Below are 6000 nucleotides of genomic sequence, written 5' to 3' on the forward strand. Positions count from 1 at the left end.
CCTTCATCAAAGGAGATAACCTGTCTCATCTTGTTCCCCAAAACACCACCTGTATACCTCCCTGCATGAGCAAACCATCTCTGCCTTCCTTCACAGGGTCAGAAGTTAATCCCTTACAGTGGCCTGGATCCCCCTTCCTGCCCCCTTCCCCTGAACCGAGCTCCATCAGCTGTCCTCCCTCTTTCACATACCCTCACATTTACCTCCTTCTCCTCGGCATTTAGATGTGCTCAAGTACCCCCTCCCCCCGCCCAGGCGATTTCAGAAATAAAACAAAGCTCCAAAACACTCAATTAGCAATTTTAAAAATTCTAAGTTATAAAATGATGGTCTGCAAAAAATCAAAAACAGAGGTAAAGGGCTTCTCTGGTGGTGCAGTGGTTAAGAATCTGCCTGCCAATGCAGGGGACACGGGTTCGAGCCCTGGTCCGGGAAGATCCCACATGCAGCAGAGCAACTAAGTCCATGCACCACAACTACTGAACCTGCGCTCTAGAGGCCACAAGTCACAACTACTGAGCCCACGTGCTGCAACTACTAAAGCCCATGTGCCTAGAGCCCATGCTCCACAACGAGAAGGCACTGCAATGAGAAGCCCGCGCACTGCAACAAAGAGGAGCTCCTACTTGCCTCAACTAGAGAAAGCCCGCGCACAGCAACAAAGACCCAATGTAGCCAAAAATAAAAATAAATAAAATTTATCTAAAAAAAAAGAAAAACAGGAGGAAGTTAAGATTTCCCTCCACTCAAAGATCACCAGTACCAGTGTCAATTATATTTTCCCAGAATGTTATTTTTGCAGCAATGAGCTGCCCTGACGTCCACTTGTTTGCCACCACCTTTGCCTTAAGTCCTTGTTTTATTACCTTGGTGATGGCACAGTCGGCCAGTGGACATTTTAAGCAAAAATTTCCTAACATGTATTTCACAACCTGTCTTTTTTATTTCCCGTCCTACTCTCTTCTGAACCAAAAGTGGTCGGGCTTCTGCCCCACCAGGCCACTGCACTCCTCTCACCAGGAACGCAAATATTGCTCCTTTCCAAGGGCACTTTCTGGGCACTCCCTCCTATCCACACTTTTTCCTTGTTTTCTGTGGCACCTTCTGCCCCGATCACTGGCCTCTCTCCTCTGCCCTTCCCTCTGTGTTGACGTCCCCCAGGGTTCCCTGAGGCCAGCTTCGCTTCCCCATCCACCACTGTTCAGGGTGATTCCCTTTCCTGCCATGACTGATGGCCTAACCCATAGCACTCCTGAGCCTTAGACCCGCACGTCTAGTGGAAGAAGGGCCACCTCCACTTGGACTCCCACAGGTCAAACTGAGCACATCCAAAAGGTAAAGCCATCTTCCCTGATCTCCAACTCTGCTCCACTTCCTGTGTCCCCCAGGAACACCATACACTAGAATCCTGGGTGTCATCCCACATTCCTCCCTTGCTCTCATCTCCTCTCTCCAGTCAATCATCAAGGCCTAACCAACAACCCTACATCGTAAATCTCCCTCCAGTGGGTCTACTCTCCATCTCCACTGCCCTGAACTGAGCACAGCCCGCCATCCTCTCTGTTTACTGCAGAAGGTTCCCAACTGGGCTTCCCGCCTCTAATCTGCACACCATTCTCCCCACGCCCCACAGCCTTCACACAAAGGCCTGAGCACATCTCTGAAATGAAGATCCTATTTCGTGCCCCTGCTCAAACCCTTCAATGACTATCTGGCGCCCTCAGAAAAAGTCAAATTCCTTAATAGGAACTGCAAGACCCTGCTCACTTCTTATCTCTGATCTAATTTCTCTTCTCTCTCTCTCCTCTCACACTCGCATCAAACCTAAACTACTTTAATTCCTCACACGTGTCAGGCATGAACTTTCTCTTCCACCTCTGGGATTTGTGCAGACTGTTCCTTCTCAGTGGCATAGTTCCTGCCACCCCTCCCCCCAAATAAAGATAATCCCTGCAGCTCTCAGCCTGTCTGACATCTTATTTGTTCCCACTCTCCCCCCAACACTCAGGTAACTGTTCTGTATTTCCCCAAACACCCTGCACAAGCCCCAGCTCAGAGCCAACCACACTCTGTAACGGTCTGTCTGCCAATCAGGGAAGCAAAACAGCAAGCTGCGTGAGGAGGAAGCAGACTTCAGAAGCAGACAGATCTGGGTCTGATAATCTCCCCCACCACTCATTAGCTGTATGACTTTGAGCAGGTTGTTCAATCTCTGTGGTTCAGGCTGCTCGTCTGTTACATGGGCTAGGAATACCTACCTCACGTGGCTGCTGCAAGACTAAAGCAGAAATGCAGGAAGAACATGGCAAGTGGCACCTCAGAAGCACTTGGAAAGTGGTAGCCTTTAGCCCCCTGGGATAATGGAGCTCTCCGAGAGCAGGGACCACTTATAACTTGATCAGGGTTGTCACAGTAGGCACCCTGGAAATACAACCTGACAATTAAATGAGAACAGTGAACAAAGGAGATGGGGAAAAAATTCAGTGATGACTCAGATCTCAAGGCTAGGCCCCCAGATGTGAGGAGATCTCTAAATAACCTGATATAATTTTTTAAAAAAGGTTATATTCTTATAGGTAGTTATGATGTGCCAGGCACTGCTTTATGTATACAACTAATTTAACCCTCACAAATCTAGAAGATGTTACAATTTTTATTCTACACTTGAGGTAAAGGAGGCACAGAGACGTGAAGTGACTGATCCAAGATCCTACAATACTGGTGAGTGGCAGAGCCTCAATTCAAAGCCCGCCAGTTCAGCATTAGAGTCTGCCATTGAATCATTACTTCTTGCTACCTGTAAGTTAGGATTAGATGATTAAAACAGGGTAGCTGAGAGGCCAGAACCACAAGGCACTTCCCCAAATAGAAAAAAGGAATTGCAAAGGTAGCATTAAAAAACGTAACAACAGGGACTTCCCTGGTGGCGCAGTGGTTAAGAATCCGCCTGCCAATGCTGGGGACACAGGTTCGAGCCCCGGTCCGGGAAGATCCCACATGCCGCAGAGCAGCTAAGCCCGTATGCCACAACTACTGAGCCTGTGCTCTAGGGCCTGTGAGCCAGAACTACGGAAGTCTACGCACCGCAACGAAGACTAGCCCCCGCTCACCACAACTAGAGAAAGCCCACGCGCAGCAATGAAGACCCAACACAGCCAAAAATAAATAATAAAAAAACCCCAAAAACATAACAACAGATGAGTTTCAAGATGGAAGAAATAATACTAAAAGGCCAGGGTGATAAGAACCAAGAAAAGGATTTTTGACCTTGTGCTCACCATGACCTTCAAGAGTCAGTGAAGTAGTGAGGACAAAAAAAGAAGGACTTACAGTGGATGCAAACAGTGAAGGTACAGAAGGCATCACAGTCTATTCCAGTAGGTTTGGCAGCTAAAGCAAAATAAAACTTGAGAGCAAAGGAGATAAAGCCAGTAGAGAAGAAACGGAAGATGTCAAAGACAACAAAGTAAAACACACACCTGGTTGAAAGTAAATTACGTGTTTAATTTCTGCTAAGGAGAAGAATTCCTGCTAAACAATCTCAATACTGACGCTGGTTATGCTCAGATCTGCTTACACCAACAAGAGCAAGAGGACAGCTCCAACTCCTTCTGAGCTGTTCCTCTGCATGGTCACAACACCTTGTACAAATTGGCTGCTGGTCACAAGGGAGACTGGGTGAAAAGAGACGGATTAACACAACATTTCCCACACCTGCCTCCAAATGAGAGCCACCTGGGACACATTTTAAAACACACTCACACACACACACACACACACACAGGCTCCCTCTCTGGAGATTCTGATCCTGCGGTCCAGGGTGCTATATTTTTCAACAAGTGCACCAGGTGATCAGCCAAGTTTGAGAACTTAACACAAATCTCTAGCCCTAGGAACGTGTCCCCTTCAGCCCGGCTACCTCGCCGCCCCCCAGCACGGGCGAAACGGACGTGAAGATGCCTGAATCAAATCTCGGTGTCATACACATCAGGCCCAAAGGGTCAAACGTTGGGAAGAGAGCTCACCGCCCCGGCATGGACGTTTCCACCTAACCTCACCGCTGACTCTGCAGCACTTTTACTAGTTAGTTAAGCACAAGCGGACCGCACGTTGCCACGCGGGAAAACAATTACGCCTGCAGAGACGACCCAGCTGGGCAAGCCCGACCCACGCTGGGGCGTGGGGGTGGGGGCTGCCTGCCCGAGGCGGGCCTCAGGAGCGAGGTTACCCCGGCCGCCCTGGGCATCCGGGCTCGGCTGCGGGCGCCTGCCAGAGCCGGTGCGCTGGCCCCGGGCAGCCGGGCACGGGTCCGCGAGACGCCACCGCCGCAGACAGGCTGAGGGAGACCGGGCGACGCGCTGTCGGCCCCGGCGGGCGGAGTCCCGGCGCCGGGAAGCGCCTTCCGAGGGCCAGGCAGAACCGACGGGAAACGAGGGACGCCGGAAGCCCCCTGACCGAGACCACAGAGGAAAGGGGGGGGCGGCGCTGGGGGTCCCGGGCCGCCACGGTCCGCGCGGACGGGGACGCCAGAGCGGCTCCGCAGCTTCTCCTTACCTCACGGGCGCCCTCGGGCTCCGCGCTCAGCAACACTCCGGCTGAAGCGGGGCAGCAGCCACAACCCTTGCCGGGGTTCCCGGGAGCCGGAAGGTGGTACACGGCTTGAGAAGGGGGCGGGACAGGAGGGAGGAAAAAGTTCCGGCGAAGCTTGATACGGCGACCTTCCGCGCTTTACGGTGCCTAGCAAGGGTACGCCGGCACGTGACCTCACTCGCGCACGCGCACCGTGACGTTAGGTGGTAGGGCTCCGCCCCTGACACGTGGGGCTTGTTTGGGTCTCTGGAGGCCCGTCCCCTAAATGGGGGCCGCCTCCGCCAAGATGGCGGTGACCTGTGTGACTGCCCTTTGAGGCTCGCTTTAGGACTCTAGCCTCGGAGCCTGCTATTTATGCAGGTGCAGTCCTGCCGGCCGAGGTGGTGGCAACCCCGCTGCAGTGTGGGGAGAGAGCGGGGGTTCTTTCTTCCCTTGAGGCGCGTTCCCCAGGTCTTGTCCCACGTCGTCCGCTGCCCAAAGACACTCTAGTCCAGGGCGTAAAGAAGATTCTTGGACAGCCGCTTCGTTTTTTGTAAGTCGCCCGGGTCTTCTTGGGCGAATAGCTATCAGAGCAGATGGGAAATCCTGTCTGCTGGCCCGGCCAGACCTCGGAGGCAGGATAAGAAGACCTGAGCTCTGGGCCGGATCTTACTCTTTGCGCCTTCTCTGCTTGTCTGGACCAGAGGAAGAGGAATCATTTCATTCACTACATCCTCTGAGAAGCTCCCCATCACCTTGCTTACTATCACATCGCCCTGTTTTCTTTCCTTTATAGAACTTGTCATTGAAGTAGATCAGTGTTTGTTGATTGCCTTTCCCACTAGTTGCAAGCTCTGCCCTCTGACGACAGAACCTAAATCTCGTGCAGGGCTATGTTCTCAGTACTTAGAACAGTGCTTGGCACAAAGTCCAGTACATATTCTTTGAATGGACAGTGATCTAATGGTATAGCCTCCCCAGCGTGTTGGGCCACCTCTCTAGTTCCCATTCTTTGGATTCAAGCCCGTCTCACCACACAAGCCAATTTTGTTTAATGGATGGCCTCTTGTGGCTGGGCGTCCTGCTGGGTGATGGGTTTCAGCAGTGCACAAGAAAGAAAGGGCTTCTGCTATTAAGGAGTGGCAGTAAAGCTCCAGGGACCTCTGAGTTACCACGCTAGCCCACAGCCTTATATGTTCTCACTTGCCAGTTAACTCACACAAGACAGCCCACATGAGGTCTGGTTTCCTGAGAACAGATACTGCCTTTTGCTACTCTGTTTCATGAAAGTTCAAGGCATTCTGGGACTCCATGCTAGCTACATACGTTAATATTTTAGCTCTGGGCTTAAAGCTTAGGGTCACCAGCTGCCCCCCAAAAGAAGAGGGAATAGACTAACAGATATGAGGTATATTCTTGGGGAAGTCTTTC

The 6000-nt window shown here is 51.6% G+C and overlaps 1 protein-coding gene across 5 annotated transcripts in view; it reads right to left on the bottom strand.

Annotated features, from left to right (window-relative positions):
* The window catches only part of PDPR (pyruvate dehydrogenase phosphatase regulatory subunit), a 38886-nt gene extending 34118 nt beyond the window's left edge, over window positions 1–4768 (bottom strand). For 4 of the 5 annotated variants that reach the window (XR_010939173.1, XR_010939174.1, XM_067719941.1 and 1 more), the window contains exon 1: window positions 4555–4768. The gene's annotated coding sequence lies outside the window, so the exon portion shown is untranslated. The remainder of the gene's footprint in view (window positions 1–4554) is intronic. The other variant, XM_067719942.1, reaches the window with a different exon arrangement.
* Window positions 4769–6000: the final 1232 nt, after the last annotated feature.

Source organism: Pseudorca crassidens, chromosome 20, assembly GCF_039906515.1.
Source record: "Pseudorca crassidens isolate mPseCra1 chromosome 20, mPseCra1.hap1, whole genome shotgun sequence".
Taxonomy (NCBI): Eukaryota; Metazoa; Chordata; class Mammalia; order Artiodactyla; family Delphinidae; genus Pseudorca; species Pseudorca crassidens.